The sequence below is a fragment of the Notolabrus celidotus genome, chromosome 22 (assembly GCF_009762535.1).
Source record: "Notolabrus celidotus isolate fNotCel1 chromosome 22, fNotCel1.pri, whole genome shotgun sequence".
NCBI lineage: Eukaryota > Metazoa > Chordata > Actinopteri > Labriformes > Labridae > Notolabrus > Notolabrus celidotus.
In genome coordinates, this window is record NC_048293.1 from 143,626 (window position 1) to 159,252 (window position 15,627).

Genomic DNA, 15,627 nt, shown 5'->3' on the forward strand with positions numbered 1-15,627 from the left:
CGCCATCCAGATTCTGGGTCACGCTCAGGCTTACAAAGTGAAGCTCTGCCTGAAACGCAAACCAGACATCAGTGAGAGTGAACCCATGATCGATTCTGACGTCATTCCTGTAAATATTTTTAGTGATTTGTTCAGATTCTTTATGATAGGTACTCATTAGGGAAAAAACACTTATATTTTATTGTTCTGTTGCTCAACAGGAGGATGACACCTATACTCCAGAGATGAGGGAGCGAGGAAAAACCAAAAGGCGAAGTGACGCCCGCATCTCATGGCCCAAGTTTCACACCTTGGGAAGGAAGTCCCACTTTACAAGATCTCACAGTTCCTCAGAGGCTGACGAGCAGAGAAAGCTTGAGCTTAGCCCCACCACAAGCGACACAGAGTCACCGATAAAATCTCAGGATGCTCTCAAAGGAAAAAAGAAGAGTAAACTGAGGCTTTCTTTTCTGAAAAAGAGAGGCCGTGTAAGTTCATCTGAAGACTTGTACTCGGACTCACCAACAAATAAGCAGATCAGTGGCAAAAGTCCTCCGACAAATGAAACCTCAGACATGCTTTCACCTGGGGGCCTTGAAAGCCCCTCAGGTGAGACCCCTGAAGTCTATGTAACAGAGGATCTTAAGGAAGTGGGAGACTTGAGACTTGAGCAAACCGAACGAAAGCTGACACACAAGATGGAACTCATCAGTATTGATGGCACTTTGAAAACAGAAGATCTAACTGTGGCTCTGACAGATCAACAAAGCCCCTCTAGTGCAAAGTCTCCTGATGGGAAGAAAAAGAAGAAAGAACGGTCTGAATTAAAAATAAAAATCTTAGGGAAGGATAAATCACATAAGAAAGATGCAAAAGCCAAGGCCTCACCGAAAAGGTTGAAAACACTGGGGGCAAGTATTGAAGTATCAGATCAATCTGAAAATGAAAAGTCAAACACAATCCCAAGAATTGAGACACACAAAGAGCTACATGGAGATGAACAAGCACTTGATGCCAAAACCCAAATCGATAAGAGTGTACCACAAGCGGAACTTAATGTATCTGATGTTACGATTGTCAAAAAATCTCCAAAGAAAGGAGAAGACAAAACAAAAAAAGGCAAAGACAAACAAAAACAAGAAACCAAGACATTCAAACTGCCAAAAATAGGCTTCGGAGGCATTGCCGTGGAGGAAGAGATTCAAAACATGAATATAAATGTTGAAGAATGCACAACTAAAATTGAGAATCCTGCAAGTGATGGTACAGTTGTGAAAGAGGATCCCTATGAGCGACTGTCCAAAAGCAGTCTGTCCAAAACACAACTTCCCAAACGTGAAGATATTGAGATTCCGGGTATGGAGGACGTGTCCGGGAAGACCACATCCAAAGGAATTAAAGAGCCCAAAGTGGTTTATACTGGATATTATGATGAAGTTCCATCGGAAACTATCCCAATATCAATTGATGTTGACAGTGTGAAAGAGGCAGTCTCAAAATTGCCTGGATACAAGTTGCCTAAGGTTGACATGGCTGGTGTGCTTATTCCTGAAGAAATCACAGTGATAGATGCAAATGCACAAAGAATATCAGTGAAGACACCCACTAAAGTTGTAGACTCCAAAACAAAACACGAGACACACTTCATGAAGTTTGACATATCTGGCTCTCCGTTCAAACTACCAAAGATCACACCTGCTGATTTAACCTCTGAGGTACTCATAATTGAGACCAAAACTGAGGAGAAACAAAGTGACAGAGAGATTAAAACTGAAGTTTATAAACGAGAAGATATCATCATACCTGGAAAGGAAAGTGTAGCAGAAATAGCTGTTCTTCAGGCACAAGATGACAAGAAATCAAAGAAGACAAAGAAATCAACACCTGGCTTTGGGATCGTAATGCCAGACATAATTATCCCTGACATCGGAATTGTTTTGCCAAAACAAAATGTCTCAGAGAAAAAAGACGACAACTTAAAAGGAGAAAGGACTATATTCCTCAAAGATGTTCAAACAACCATAGCTGAAAAGAGGCACATTGGAGGAGTTATATCTGATGTCAAAGTATCTGGAATTGACGGGATTGAATACATTGACTCTGTCGGGGGTTCACCAGCTGAAAAGGATGAGGGTACTCGGCTTAAAGGTTTTGGTATTAATCTTGATGCAGCCAAGCCAAATGTCGACATTTCCCTTCCAGAGATCAGGAGTGAAGCTAAAGAGCACACAAGTGGACAGCTTACATTTGGATCAGTTACTTCAGACATCAGTCTAACTGTGCCTAAAACAGACAAAGACATAATTATTGATGGAGCAGAGATAAAAACGCTGGAAAGAGAGGGACAAGGTGGCAAGTTTAAAATACCAAGTTTTGGTATCTCCATGCCAAAGATGGAAGGACCTAAAATTGACATTGGACTATCAAAAAAGGACATAGATGTCAAACTTCCAGGAGCCAAAGCAGAAGTTGGACTCAAAGAAGTTCCTGAAGTTGATGCCACTCTTGGGAACATAGATGTTTCTATTCAGGGTCAGAAGATAAAAGTTGAAAAACCTGAACTGGAAATCAAACCTGAGCAGACTGAGTATAAACTTGATGGACAAGGAAGCAAAATCAAGATGCCAGAGTTAGGGATTAAAATGCCCAAACTAAAAGCGCCTCAATTTGATTTAGGCTTATCAAAGAAAGATGTTGATGTAAAACTATTAGAGGCTAATGCTGAGGTGAAGCTCCTAGAAACTGCCAAGACTGATGTGACTTTTGCTGACAGAGAGGTTTCTATTCCAGAACAAAGGGCGGAGATCAAGAAACCTGACTTGGAAATCAAATCACTGCAAGGCAAATTTGACAGACACGGAGGCAAGATTAAAATCCCCAAGTTTGGAAACACAATGCCAAAACTGGAAGGGCCTGAATTTAATTTAAGCTTGTCCAAAAAAGATGCAGATGTGACACTACCAGAAGCCAAAGCTGAGGTTGAACCCCTGGATGTTCCTAAAATTGCTGTGGATATGAAACTACCCAAAATTGAACCAACGATGGATGTGCAAGAAAGCAAGTTTAAAAGGTTGGATATGACAATGCAAAAAGTAAAAGTGCCTGAAATTGATTTCAGCTTATCTAAGAAAGAAGCAGATGTGAAACTACCAGAAGCCAAAGTGGATGTCAAACTCCCAGATGCTGCGCTAACAGACCCTTCTGCTAAAGTCGAATTCAAAGTTTGTAAAAGTAAAAGCTCTGAGAAGAATGCAGAAGGATCACCATTGCAATTCAAAATGCCACATTTGAAGCTACCCAAATTTGGAGTTCCAACCCCAAATGTGGGAGTCGAAATATCTAAAAAAAGCTACGCTGTCCCAGTTCCTGAAACACAGTTGAAACCACTTGAGGAAGGTGTTACAGTAAACATTACAGCACCAAGTATTGACATCGAGGGCCCATCTCTAGCACAAGCGGAAATTGATGGAAAAGGACACAAGTTCAAAATACCAAAATTTGGAATCTCAGTGCCAAAAGTTAAAGGTCCTGACACTGATTTAAGCTTATCGCAAAGAGAGGTTGATTTACCAGAAGCTAAAGGTGAGGTCAAACTTCCAGAAGTTGAGTGCTCAAAACTTGGTATTAATGCTGAGATCAGAGCTCCAGAGGTTGTGCTTCAACAACCGGAAGTTAAAGGATCAGCATTAAAATTTAAGATGCCAACATTTAAAGTACCAAAATTTGGGTCTGAAATGCCAAATGTGTCCTTGGAGACATCCGCTTTGGACAAAGATGCAAATATTGAAGGACCAGACATGAATATCCCAGCAGAAGAGTTGGAAGTTAACATTGCAGCACCCAGCATTGACCTTGAGGGGCCTTCAATAGATGTGCAAACCGCTGGAGCTAAACTGGATGGAAAGGGAATGAAGTTTAAAATGCCACATCTTGGTTTATCCATGCCTAAAGCAAAAGGACCTAAACTTGATTTCAGCATGTCAAAGAAGGACGTAGATGTCACATTACCAGTGGTGGAAGCAGATGTCAAGCTTCCAAAGGCTCATCTTGGAAAAGTTGAAGTGTCAATTCCAGAGACCACTAAACTTAATGTGGAAATTAAACCGCCAGAGTTTGAGACAGATGAAACTTCTGGGAATTTTAAAATACCCAAGTTTGGAATTCATTTGCCGGAAGTAAAAGGACCAGAAACTGACTTGAGCTTGTCCAAGAAAGATGTAGATGTGTCATTACCACAAACAAAAGTTGACGTCAAACTCCCCGATACCCCCAAAATTGATGTTACTCTTGGAAGAGCAGAAGTGGCAATTCCAGATGCTAAAGTGGAAATGAAACAACCAGGAGTGGGAATCAAACCTCTGCAGGCTGAAGCTGACCTTGATAAACAAGCCAGCAAGTTCAAAATGCCAAAGTTTGGAATCAAAATGCCTAAAGTAAAAGGGCCTGATATCGATTTTAATTTCTCCAGAAAAGATGCAGATGTTACACTACCAGAGGCAACAGTGGAAGTAAAAGCCCCTGATATTGAACTGAAAAAAACCTCTGCTGATGTGAAAATTGAAGCTCCTAAGATTGAGGCTCAGTTAGGCCACTTGGAGGGATCACCATCAAAATTTAAACTTCCAACATTTAAGTTACCTTCATTTGAAGCCGCCACTCCAAGTATCAGTGCAGATGTACCGGAAAAGGACAAACATGTTGCAGGAGCTGAGTTTGAAATACCTAAAGATGGCATGGCACTTGACATTGCAGCCCCAAAAATTGATATAGTGGGTCCTTCACTTGACGTGAAAATGAAAGAAACTGAAGTTGGGGGAAAAGAAAGCAAATTTAAAATGCCAAAGTTTGGAGTATCATTACCAAAAGTGCAAGGTCCTAAATTTGATATTAGCTCTTCAACAAAAGGTGTAGATATTAAATTACCCGATGCTGAGGCTCCTGAAGCTGATGTCAAACGTGGAAAAGTAGATATTTCTATTCCAGAAGCAACGATTAATGTTGAAAAGCCTCAGATGGAAATTAAATCCTTCCAGTCTGAAGGTGAAGTTGAAGGGCAAGAAAGTAAGTTCAAGATGCCAAAGTTTGGAATATCAATGCCTAAAGTTAAAGGACCGGAATTTGATTTCAGCCTGTCAAAGGAAGATGAAGACAAGTCACTACCGGAGGTCAAAGCAGAAGTCATCCTTCCTGATATGAAACTCAAAGAAAAGTCAGCTGAAGTGGAAATTAAAGCTCCTGAGATTGAAACACACTTAAGCATCGTAAAAGCATCACCTTCGAAATTCAAAATGCCAACTTTCAAATTTCCCAAATTTGGAGTTCCAACTCCAAATGTCAGCATTGAAGGACCTTATATGGACAAAGAAATCAAAACTGAAGGAGTTGACATACAAATATCTGTGCCACCCACAGCCATTGATGTACCAAAAGTTGAAGCGGAGGTTTCGTTGCCAGAGTTTGAAGTCAAAGATAGTCCAGGGAGTGTTGTGATAGAACAGCAGCCAGGAGTTGGGGTGGATGTAAAAATGAAAAAGTCAAAGTTCGCACTACCTAGTTTTTCTTTTTCAAAACCAAGTGTTAAGGCACCAGAGATGGATGTCAACCTGAAGGATATGGATGTGACAATTCCAGAAGGAAAGGTTCAAGTGAGGCAAGGGGAAGTGGATGTGAAATCGCTGGAGCATGAATCAAAAGTTGACGTGGGAGGAAGCAAGTTTAAATTGCCAAAGTTTGGAATCACAATACCAGAGATATCAGGGCCTGAATTTGACCTGAGTTTATCTAAGAAGGAAGTAGATGTCACACTACCAGAAGTCAAAGCTGATGTCAAACTCCCTGAGGCCGAAATAAAACGACCTTCAGCTGAAGTTGATATAAAGGCTCCTGAAATCAAGGTTCAAACAAAAGACAAAGACGGATCACCATCAAAATTTAAGATGCCAACATTCAAACTACCTAAATTTGGAGTTAGTATGCCAAGTGCCACCATGGAAGTGCCTGAAACTGACAAGGATATTAAAATAGATGGACCTGACATGAAAGTTCCTGAGAAAGACCTCAAAGTAGACATTGTAGCACCCAGCATTGGCATTGAGGGACCATCAATAGATATAAAAACCAAAGGAACTGAACTTGAAGGAAAAGGAGGCAAGTTTAAAATGCCAAAGCTGGGAGTAACAATGCCAAAAGTATCAGGGCCTGAATTCGACATGAGTTTATCTAAGAAGGAGGTAGATGTGAAGTTACCAGAAGTAAAAGCTGACATCAAACTCCCTGAGATTGAACTCAAAGGACCTTCAGCTGAAGTGGACATAAAGGCTTCTGAAATCAAGGTTCAAACAAAAGATGAAGAAGGATCACCATCAAAATTTAAGATGCCAACATTCAAACTACCAAAATTTGGAGTTAGTATGCCAAGTGCTACCATGGAAGTGCCTGAAACTGACAAGGATATTAAAATAGATGGACCTGACATGAAAGTTCCTGAGAAAGACCTAAAAGTAGACATTGTAGCACCCAGCATTGACATTGAGGGACAATCAATAGATATAAAAACCAAAGGAACTGAATATGAAGGAAAAGGAGGCAAGTTTAAAATGCCAAAGCTGGGAGTAACAATGCCAAAAGTATCAGGGCCTGAATTCGACATGAGTTTATCTAAGAAGGATGTAGATGTGACATTACCAAAAGCCAAAGCTGACATCAAACTCCCTGAGTTTGAACTCAAAGGACCTTCAGCTGAAGTGGACATAAAGGCTCCTGAGGTCAAGGTTCAAACAAAAGATAAAGAAGGATCACCATCAAAATTTAAGATGCCAACATTCAAACTACCAAAATTTGGAGTTAGTATGCCAAGTGCCACCATGGAAGTGCCTGAAACTGACAAGGACATTAAAATATGTGGACCTGACATGAAAGTTCCTGAGAAAGACCTCAAAGTAGACATTGTAGCACCAAGCATTGACATCGAGGGACCCTCAATAGATATAAAAACTAAAGGAACTGAACTTGAGGGAAAAGGAGGCAAGTTTAAAATGCCAAAACTGGGAGTAACAATGCCAAAAGTATCAGGGCCTGAATTCGACCTGAGTGTATCTAAGAAGGATGTAGATGTGACACTACCAGAAGCCAAAGCTGACATCAAACTCCCTGAGGTTGAAGTAAAAAGTCCTTCAACTGAAGTGGACATAAAGGCTCCTGAGATCAAGGTTCAAACAAAAGACAAAGAAGGATCACCATCAAAATTTAAGATGCCAACTTTTAAACTACCAAAATTTGGAGTTAGTATGCCAAGTGCCACAATGGAGTTGCCTGAAACTGACAAGGATCGTAAAATGGATGGAGCTGACATAAAAATGCCTGAGACCAATCTCAAGGTAGACATTGCAGCACCCAGCATTGACATCGAGGGACCATCAATAGATATAAAAACCAAAGGAACTGAACATGAAGGAAAAGGAGGCAAGTTTAAAATGCCAAAGCTGGGAGTATCAATGCCAAAAGTATCAGGGCCTGAATTCGACCTGAGTGTATCTAAGAAGGATGTAGATGTGACACTACCAGAAGCCAAGGCTGAGGTCAAACTTCCTGAGTTTGAAGTAAAAAGTCCTTCAACTGAAGTGGACATAAAGGCTCCTGAGATCAAGGTTCAAACAAAAGACAAAGAGGGATCACCATTAAAATTTAAGATGCCAACATTCAAACTACCAAAATTTGGAGTTAGCATGCCAAGTGCCACAATTGAGTTTCCTGAAACCGACAAGGAAGCAAAAATCAATGGAGCAGACATAAAAATCCCTGAAGAAGTTCTTACAATTGAGGTTGCAGCACCCAGCATTGACATTGAAGGTTCATCAATAGACATTAAAACTAAAGGAACTGAACATGAAGGAAAAGGAGGCAAGTTTAAAATGCCAAAGCTGGGAGTATCAATGCCAAAAGTATCAGGGCCTGAATTCGACTTGAGTGTATCTAAGAAGGATGTAGATGTGACACTACCAGAAGTAAAAGCTGACATCAAACTCCCTGAGATGAAAGTAAAAGGAGCTGCAGCTGAAGTGGACATAAAGGCTCCTGAGATCAAGGTTCAAACAAAAGACAAAGAAGGATCACCATCAAAATTTAAGATGCCAACATTCAAACTACCTAAATTTGGAGGTAGTATGCCAAGTGCCACTGTGGATGTGCCTGAAACTGACAAGGACATTAAAATAGGTGGACCTGACATAAAAATCCCTGAGGAGGTTCTCAAAGTAGACATTGCAGCGCCAAGCATTGACATTGTGGGACCATCCTTAGATATAAAAACTAAAGGAACTGAACTTGAGGGAAAAGGAGGCAAGTTTAAAATGCCAAAGCTGGGAGTAACAATGCCAAAAGTATCAGGGCCTGAATTCGACCTGAGTGTATCTAAGAAGGATGTAGATGTGACACTACCAGAAGCCAAAGCTGACATCAAACTCCCTGAGTTTGAACTCAAAGGACCTTCAGCTGAAGTGGAAATTAAAGCTCCTGAGATCAAGGTTCAAACAAAAGACAAAGAAGGATCACCATCAAAATTTAAGATGCCAACATTTAAACTACCAAAATTTGGAGTTAGTATGCCAAGTGCCACAATGGAGTTGCCTGAAACTGACAAGGATCGTAAAATGGATGGAGCTGACATAAAAATGCCTGAGACCAATCTCAAGGTAGACATTGTAGCACCCAGCATTGACATCGAGGGACCATCAATAGATATTAAAACCAAGGGAACTGAACATGAAGGAAAAGGAGGCAAGTTCAAAATGCCAAAGCTGGGAGTAACAATGCCAAAAGTATCAGGGCCTGAATTCGACCTGAGTTTATCTAAGAAGGATGTAGATGTGACACTACCAGAAGCCAAAGCTGACATCAAACTCCCTGAGGTTGAAGTAAAAAGTCCTTCAACTGAAGTGGACATAAAGGCTCCTGAGATCAAGGTTCAAACAAAAGACAAAGAAGGATCACCATCAAAATTTAAGATGCCAACATTCAAACTACCAAAATTTGGAGTTAGCATGCCAAGTGCCACAATTGAGTTTCCTGAAACCGACAAGGAAGCAAAAATCAATGGAGCAGACATAAAAATCCCTGAAGAAGTTCTTACAATTGAGGTTGCAGCACCCAGCATTGACATTGAAGGTTCATCAATAGACATTAAAACTAAAGGAACTGAACATGAAGGAAAAGGAGGCAAGTTTAAAATGCCAAAGCTGGGAGTATCAATGCCAAAAGTATCAGGGCCTGAATTCGACCTGAGTGTATCTAAGAAGGATGTAGATGTGACACTACCAGAAGTAAAAGCTGACATCAAACTCCCTGGGGTTGAAGTAAAAAGTCCTTCAGCTGAAGTGGACATAAAGGCTCCTGAAATCAAGGTTCAAACAAAAGACAAAGGCGGATCACCATCAAAATTTAAGATGCCAACATTCAAACTACCAAAATTTGGAGTAAGTATGCCAAGCGCCACTGTGGATGTGCCTGAAACTGACAAGGACCTTAAAATGGATGGAGCTGACATAAAAATCCCTGAAACTGATCTTTATGCAGACATTGTAGCACCCAGCATTGACATCGAGGGACCATCAATAGATAGAAAAACCAAGGGAACTGAACATGAAGGAAAAGGAGGCAAGTTCAAAATGCCAAAGCTGGGAGTAACAATGCCAAAAGTATCAGGGCCTGAATTCGACCTGAGTTTATCTAAGAAGGATGTAAATGTGACACCTCCAGAAGTAAAAGCTGACATCAAACTCCCTGAGGTTGAAGTAAAAAGACCTTCAGCCGAAGTGGACATAAAGACTCCTGAGATCAAGGTTCAAACCAAAGACAAAGAAGGATCACCATCAAAATTTAAGATGCCAACATTCAAACTACCAAAATTTGGAGTAAGTATGCCAAGTGCCACAATGGAGTTGCCTGAAACTGACAAGGACCTTAAAATGGATGGAGCTGACATGAAAGTTCCTGAGAAAGACCTCAAAGTAGACATTGTAGCACCCAGCATTGACATCGAGGGACCATCAATAGATATAAAAACTAAAGGAACTGAAATTGAAGGAAAAGGAGGCAAGTTTAAAATGCCAAAGCTGGGAGTAACAATGCCAAAAGTATCAGGGCCTGAATTTGACCTGAGTGTATCGAAGAAGGATGTAGATGTGACACTACCAGAAGCCAAAGCTGACATCAAACTCCCTGAGTTTGAACTCAAAGGACCTTCAGCTGAAGTGGACATAAAGGCTCCTGAAATCAAGGTTCAAACAAAAGACAAAGAAGGATCACCATCAAAATTTAAGATGCCAACATTCAAACTACCAAAATTTGGAGGTAGTGCGCCAAGTGCTACTGTTGATCTGCCTGACACTAGTAAAAATGTCAATATAGATGGATCTGACATTAAAATCCCTGAAGAGGTTCTCACAGTTGAAATTACGGCCCCCAACATTGGCGTCCAAGGCCCGTCCATAGATCTTAAAACCACAGGAACTGACAAGGAAGGAAAAGGGGGCAAGTTTAAGATGCCAAGTCTAGGTTTTTCTGCACCTCAAGTTAAAGGGCCTGACTTTGATTTGAGTTTATCCAAGAAAGAAATAGATGTTACACTACCAGAGTCCAAAGCTGGAGTCAAACTTCCTGAAATTCAACTTAAAGACTCTTCTGCTAAAGTAGAAGTGGTAGCTCCAGGAAGTGATGTTAGGACAAGTAATATTGAAGGATCACCAACCAAATTTAAAATGCCAACATTCAAATTACCCAAATTTGGAGCTTCTACCACACAGATCAGTGCAGAAGTTCCTGACTTTGACAAAAATGTTGAAATTGAACGAGAAAAGTTGGAAGTATCGAAAGAGGGAGCTCCAGTGGGTGTCAAAGGACCCAGTGCAGACATTGGAGGTTTATCTGTAGATCTGAAAGGTAAAGGAGGTGAGAAGGAAGGATCAAGAAACATGTTTAATTTGGGCATCTCCATGCCCAAAGTTAAAGGACCTGAAATGAATGTAAGTTTATCAAAAAAAGATGTGGATGTCACACTCCCAAAAGCCACTGCTGAGGTCAAACTGCCTGATGTCGAATTCAAAGACAATAAAGATGCAACTACAGACGCACAATCATTTGAGGCTGACGCCAATCTAAGACGACCAAGCTGGACATTTCCTAAATTTTCATTTTCAAGCAAAGGTGCTAAAGCCCCTGATATTGATGTCAACTTTGAAACACCAGAATTAGGTGTTTCATCAGGAGATGCCAAAGCAGATCCCTGTCCACCAGATGTTGATGTCAAGGGACCTTCAGGGACTATTTCAACAGAAGATGTGCCTGCTATAGAAACGGATGCACACATGAAAAAATATAAATTTTCTCTTCCCCGGTTATCTTTCTCAAAGTCAAGTGTTAAAGAACTTGAAGTCAGCGCTGAACCTACACATGTGGATGTTTCTCTTCCAGAGGGGAAAGTGATAGTTACACAGCCTTCAACAGAAATTAAAGCCGATCTTGAACCTGAACATGATGGACAAGGAAGCAAGTTCAAATTGCCAAAGTTTGGCATTGCACTACCAAAAGCAAAAGGACCCCAAGAAGAGTTAAATGCATCACAGAAAGGTGTAGACATTAAACCACCAGAAGTGAAAGTTCAGGTCAAACTTCCTGAAATTGAGGTCAAGTCTTCATCAAGTACAGAAGTGAAAGCATCTGATACAGCAGTTAAGGCAAAAGATGCTGGAGGATCACCATTAAAATTCAAAGGTCAAGGCATTGTGGTCAAGGCAGAAGGGTCCAAAGAAACAACAACAGATGTGGAATCACCAACAGCTGAGGTTGAAAGTTTAGGTCAGAGCTCTCCAAGTAAATTCAAGCTACCATCATTTAAAATACCAAAGCTAAACTTTTCAAGGCCTAAACCTGAAGACCAAAATGTTGTTGTTGAAACTGAATGTAAAGAAGATCAGCTGGAAACTGAGTCAAAAGAAGAGAGCAGATCACCAAAAATGACTTTGACATCATTTGGTGAAATCCTCAGAGATTTTGATGTTGAATTTGATCTTTCAAAAACAGACAGAGCGGAAGGAAATCTTGAAACCTCAAAGGAAGTTCACAAAACAGATGAACTAGGAAAACAGTTAGAGGCAAAGCAGAAGGAAACACATACCAAGCAAGATGCCACCAAAAGTCCCGAGAGGACAGGTTGGTTTAAATTTCCTACGTTTGGACTGTCATCCCCATCGGAACCAGCTAAGATTCCTGAAAAAGATAAGGATGGAAAGAGTCCAGAAGGAGAAACAGGGGATGACACACTAAGCCCCACCTGCTCTGTCCAGTCATCAGACGCCTTTGCTGATATTAGCTCTGCAATGACAAGTGAGCATCTTGGCCTGTCCTTATCTTCTCCAACCAAGGTAACAGTGAAATACTCTGACCCTAACACTTCCACAGGGCTTGGAGAGGTGCACGGTAACATCATTACTTCAACCACCAGGACTGAGCTGATCTCAGTGGAACCCAACCTACCTGAGAAAATCACCATTCTGTCATCTGGAGTTTCTTCATCATCTGAAGACACACTCAGACTTGAATCTGGAAAAATACATGTCATAACATCGAACATAGAAGCAACCCCAGAAGCGCAGCACGCCAAGCTTCTGACTACTGTCCAAGTCCAATCAGCTGCAGGGGTTCCGCTAAAATCGGAGGGCTCCAGATCTGCTTCATGGACTGTTGACGATTCACAAAGCGGTGGGAAAACGGTCTATGAGAGGCGTTTAGTCACACAAACATCAAGCGAAAGAAGTGAACACAAAGAAACAGTTGTTATAACTAAACAAATCACACGTATGTTAGACTCTGCTGAGCACATCTCTGGGGAGACAGCTTCATCCATACAACGACTGAGAGAGACTGTGCACACAGAGAAAATGAAGTTCTTTGATGAAGCTGAAAAGTAAAACAGTTTGATTCAAGTCACCATTCCTAGCTGTCCAACCTCATTGGCCAGTTGGCTTATTTTTCAGTGTATTTATCATGTGTCAGGTGTGTGTGATGGAAAACATGTTTACAACTGTAAAAATGTTGTTAGCAAGTTTGACCTACCAATCAGAGGGGAGAATTTGTCAGTGATCAGGTGTTAGCTTCAGTCTCTGGTTGCATGTTGTTGACCTGTAAAGAGATGAAGTGAAGAAGCTCAGACTGACAATGTGAAGATGTCAATGCGCTGTGTAGCTATGCACCCTTCCAGCAAACTATAGCTTTCCCAAATCCCCCTGCTTATCATGATGCAGCACGAAAATAAGCCATGTCTGTTGCTTATCAAAATGTATAATATCTTTGACAAATTTTAGTTTTTAATGACTGATCGACTTACTGTATCTATCAGAGGATAATCACCAAGCATTTGATTTGATCTGATCAAGACTGTTGCAAAAACAATCAATGTTAATGACATTCCAAAAAATGTTTACACTAATTTCACTGTAAAGCTGACGGTAGATAACACCTACAAATAATAGTGCAGTATATGGCAGGCTAATGATATGTAAATGTGTTGCTGTAGCTACAATGTAAAGAAAAAGTAGTAATGCCAAGCTGAAATGAGATGCTTATAATCAAACACAGCAAGTGTACTGCTGCAATTATATTTTTTATTAATATTTTGCTTACAACTTAGTTTGCTACGGTAAAGATATCAACAGTTTGTTGCTCCTTCAATATCTATGTACAAAGTGGAGAAATGAAACTGTCTGTAAATAGCTTTTAATGATCCCTGGGGTTTTTATTTAACCACTGCTCCTTTTTGAATTCTGATTACAACTTGCAAAGATATACACAATAAATAAATATTATTGTAAGCAAACCTTTGGCTGAAGCTGATTGTGTGGTCTGTGATCAAGGTCAGTCACTTTCAGACTGTTTTCCTGTTTATTAAATTAAATTATCAGGTAGTACCTGATAACCTCAGGTGGAGATGCAGAGGAAATCTCTTCCTTCTTTAAATAAAGAGCAGAAAGCAACAGAGGCTGAGGATGCAGAGGTTACTGTAGGTCAGATCACATTTAGCTGTAGATAATAAGTATGATTTAAAGGACCCAGATAAATGACTTTAAAAAGCACACAGAGATGTAGATTCATGTTACAAAGACTCCTGCATTCATTAATTTAGGAAATAATACTATAATGGTATTTACATCAAAAAATGGTGTCAACACAACCCCCTCTACCTGGAGCATGTGTGTGTTATATGTTTGTCATATTTGTAAGACATAGATTTTTTTTTTAACTTTGTTTTCATTTTTATGTTTTCCTGCAAACCTTGAAATTAAGAGACATTTAAAGTATTCGACTTACATATCCGTTTATTAAATATATTAATCTGCAGTTCAGGGTTATATATAGATGGGGTTGCTGGGTTAAGGCTGATTTAACCATACTCCAGAAAATCTCCCTATTTTTCACCATCCAATGTTGGCAGGTATGTTGTTGTGTGAGAGACAAAAGAAAAAAACTTGCACATAAAGGGGATAGTTATCCTTTGGCAATGAATTCTGGTGGCTTTGATGAGAGAGTCGCTATTACAAAATATACACATCAGTCTGAAAATGAGAGGTAATTGCAGCTATTACAGACTGTTTTGAAGCTGATGTAGCAATCTCTTTATACTTTTTTTTGACAATAAAACATTTATATATTTTTTTTTTTAATAAGGGCCTAGGTTAAGAGTGCTGGGGTTAGCCTTTAAGGTACTCGTCAATCATTAAATGCTAAAAGGCTCATTTTACAGGTAAAAAATGACAAACCATTTCATGAAAACCAAACAGTGACTTGGAAGGAACTTTCACACTTACATTTGCACACTAGAGGGAGACACAGCTGACACTTCTGCTCACACACTGTGGAAGGACAAACACTGAGGAGAAAAATAGTGATTGTTTTAATAACAGGAACATTTCACTCTACTAGCAAACCAAGCAAACTTTGCTACTGTTTGACAGTTAGCCTTAAAGAGAAGTCTCCGCTTACTCTCAACTGTTGTGATAACATTTATTCAAATAGATGTGTAAACGAAGAAAACATCGTCTTGTGGTCAAATATCACATTATATTGTAAAATAAGGAAAGTTGCCTAAAGAAAATCGGCTAACTGCTAACTATATTAGCATATTTAAACTCATTAACGGCTGCTCGGTTCACCCTATGGGTTCAACTGATTCGGTGCTACCTTCAAGTGCTCCTCGTAAATTACGGCTTCCAAAATAACCACTACTTGATCGAGAGCTTTTCTGGTGGTTTAAGTTCAATTTAAGAATCATATGAGTCAAGATAGTGTACTCAGTGCTCATACGTTAAAAAAAAGACTATTAATGAACATAATTGACCACAGGAATATTCATACTATACTTGTAGCCAGAGGCGTCACCAGGAATTCTTGGCCCCCTGAAAAGTTATCTCAGTGGCCCCCATCACCACAGCCAACCCTACAAAATATAACATTGCTGCTATATTACTGGTTTATTTGCATTTAACAAAAATATATGCTTAAAACTACCCTGGTTAACTGACTCAAAGCTAAGCTACATATCTATATCTATATCTATATATATATCTATATCTATATATATATATATATATATATATATAT

The 15,627-nt window shown here is 39.9% G+C and overlaps 1 protein-coding gene across 9 annotated transcripts in view; it reads right to left on the reverse strand.

The window, feature by feature from the left end:
* The window catches only part of si:dkey-177p2.18 (phospholipase B1, membrane-associated), an 84,669-nt gene extending 69,461 nt beyond the window's left edge, over window positions 1-15,208 (reverse strand). For 8 of the 9 annotated variants that reach the window (XM_034674949.1, XM_034674951.1, XM_034674947.1 and 5 more), the window contains exons 1-3: window positions 15,010-15,208; window positions 14,835-14,896; window positions 13,087-13,152 (exon numbers count right to left, since the gene is read on the reverse strand). The gene's annotated coding sequence lies outside the window, so the exon portion shown is untranslated. The remainder of the gene's footprint in view (window positions 1-13,086; window positions 13,153-14,834; window positions 14,897-15,009) is intronic. The other variant, XM_034674953.1, reaches the window with a different exon arrangement.
* Window positions 15,209-15,627: the final 419 nt, after the last annotated feature.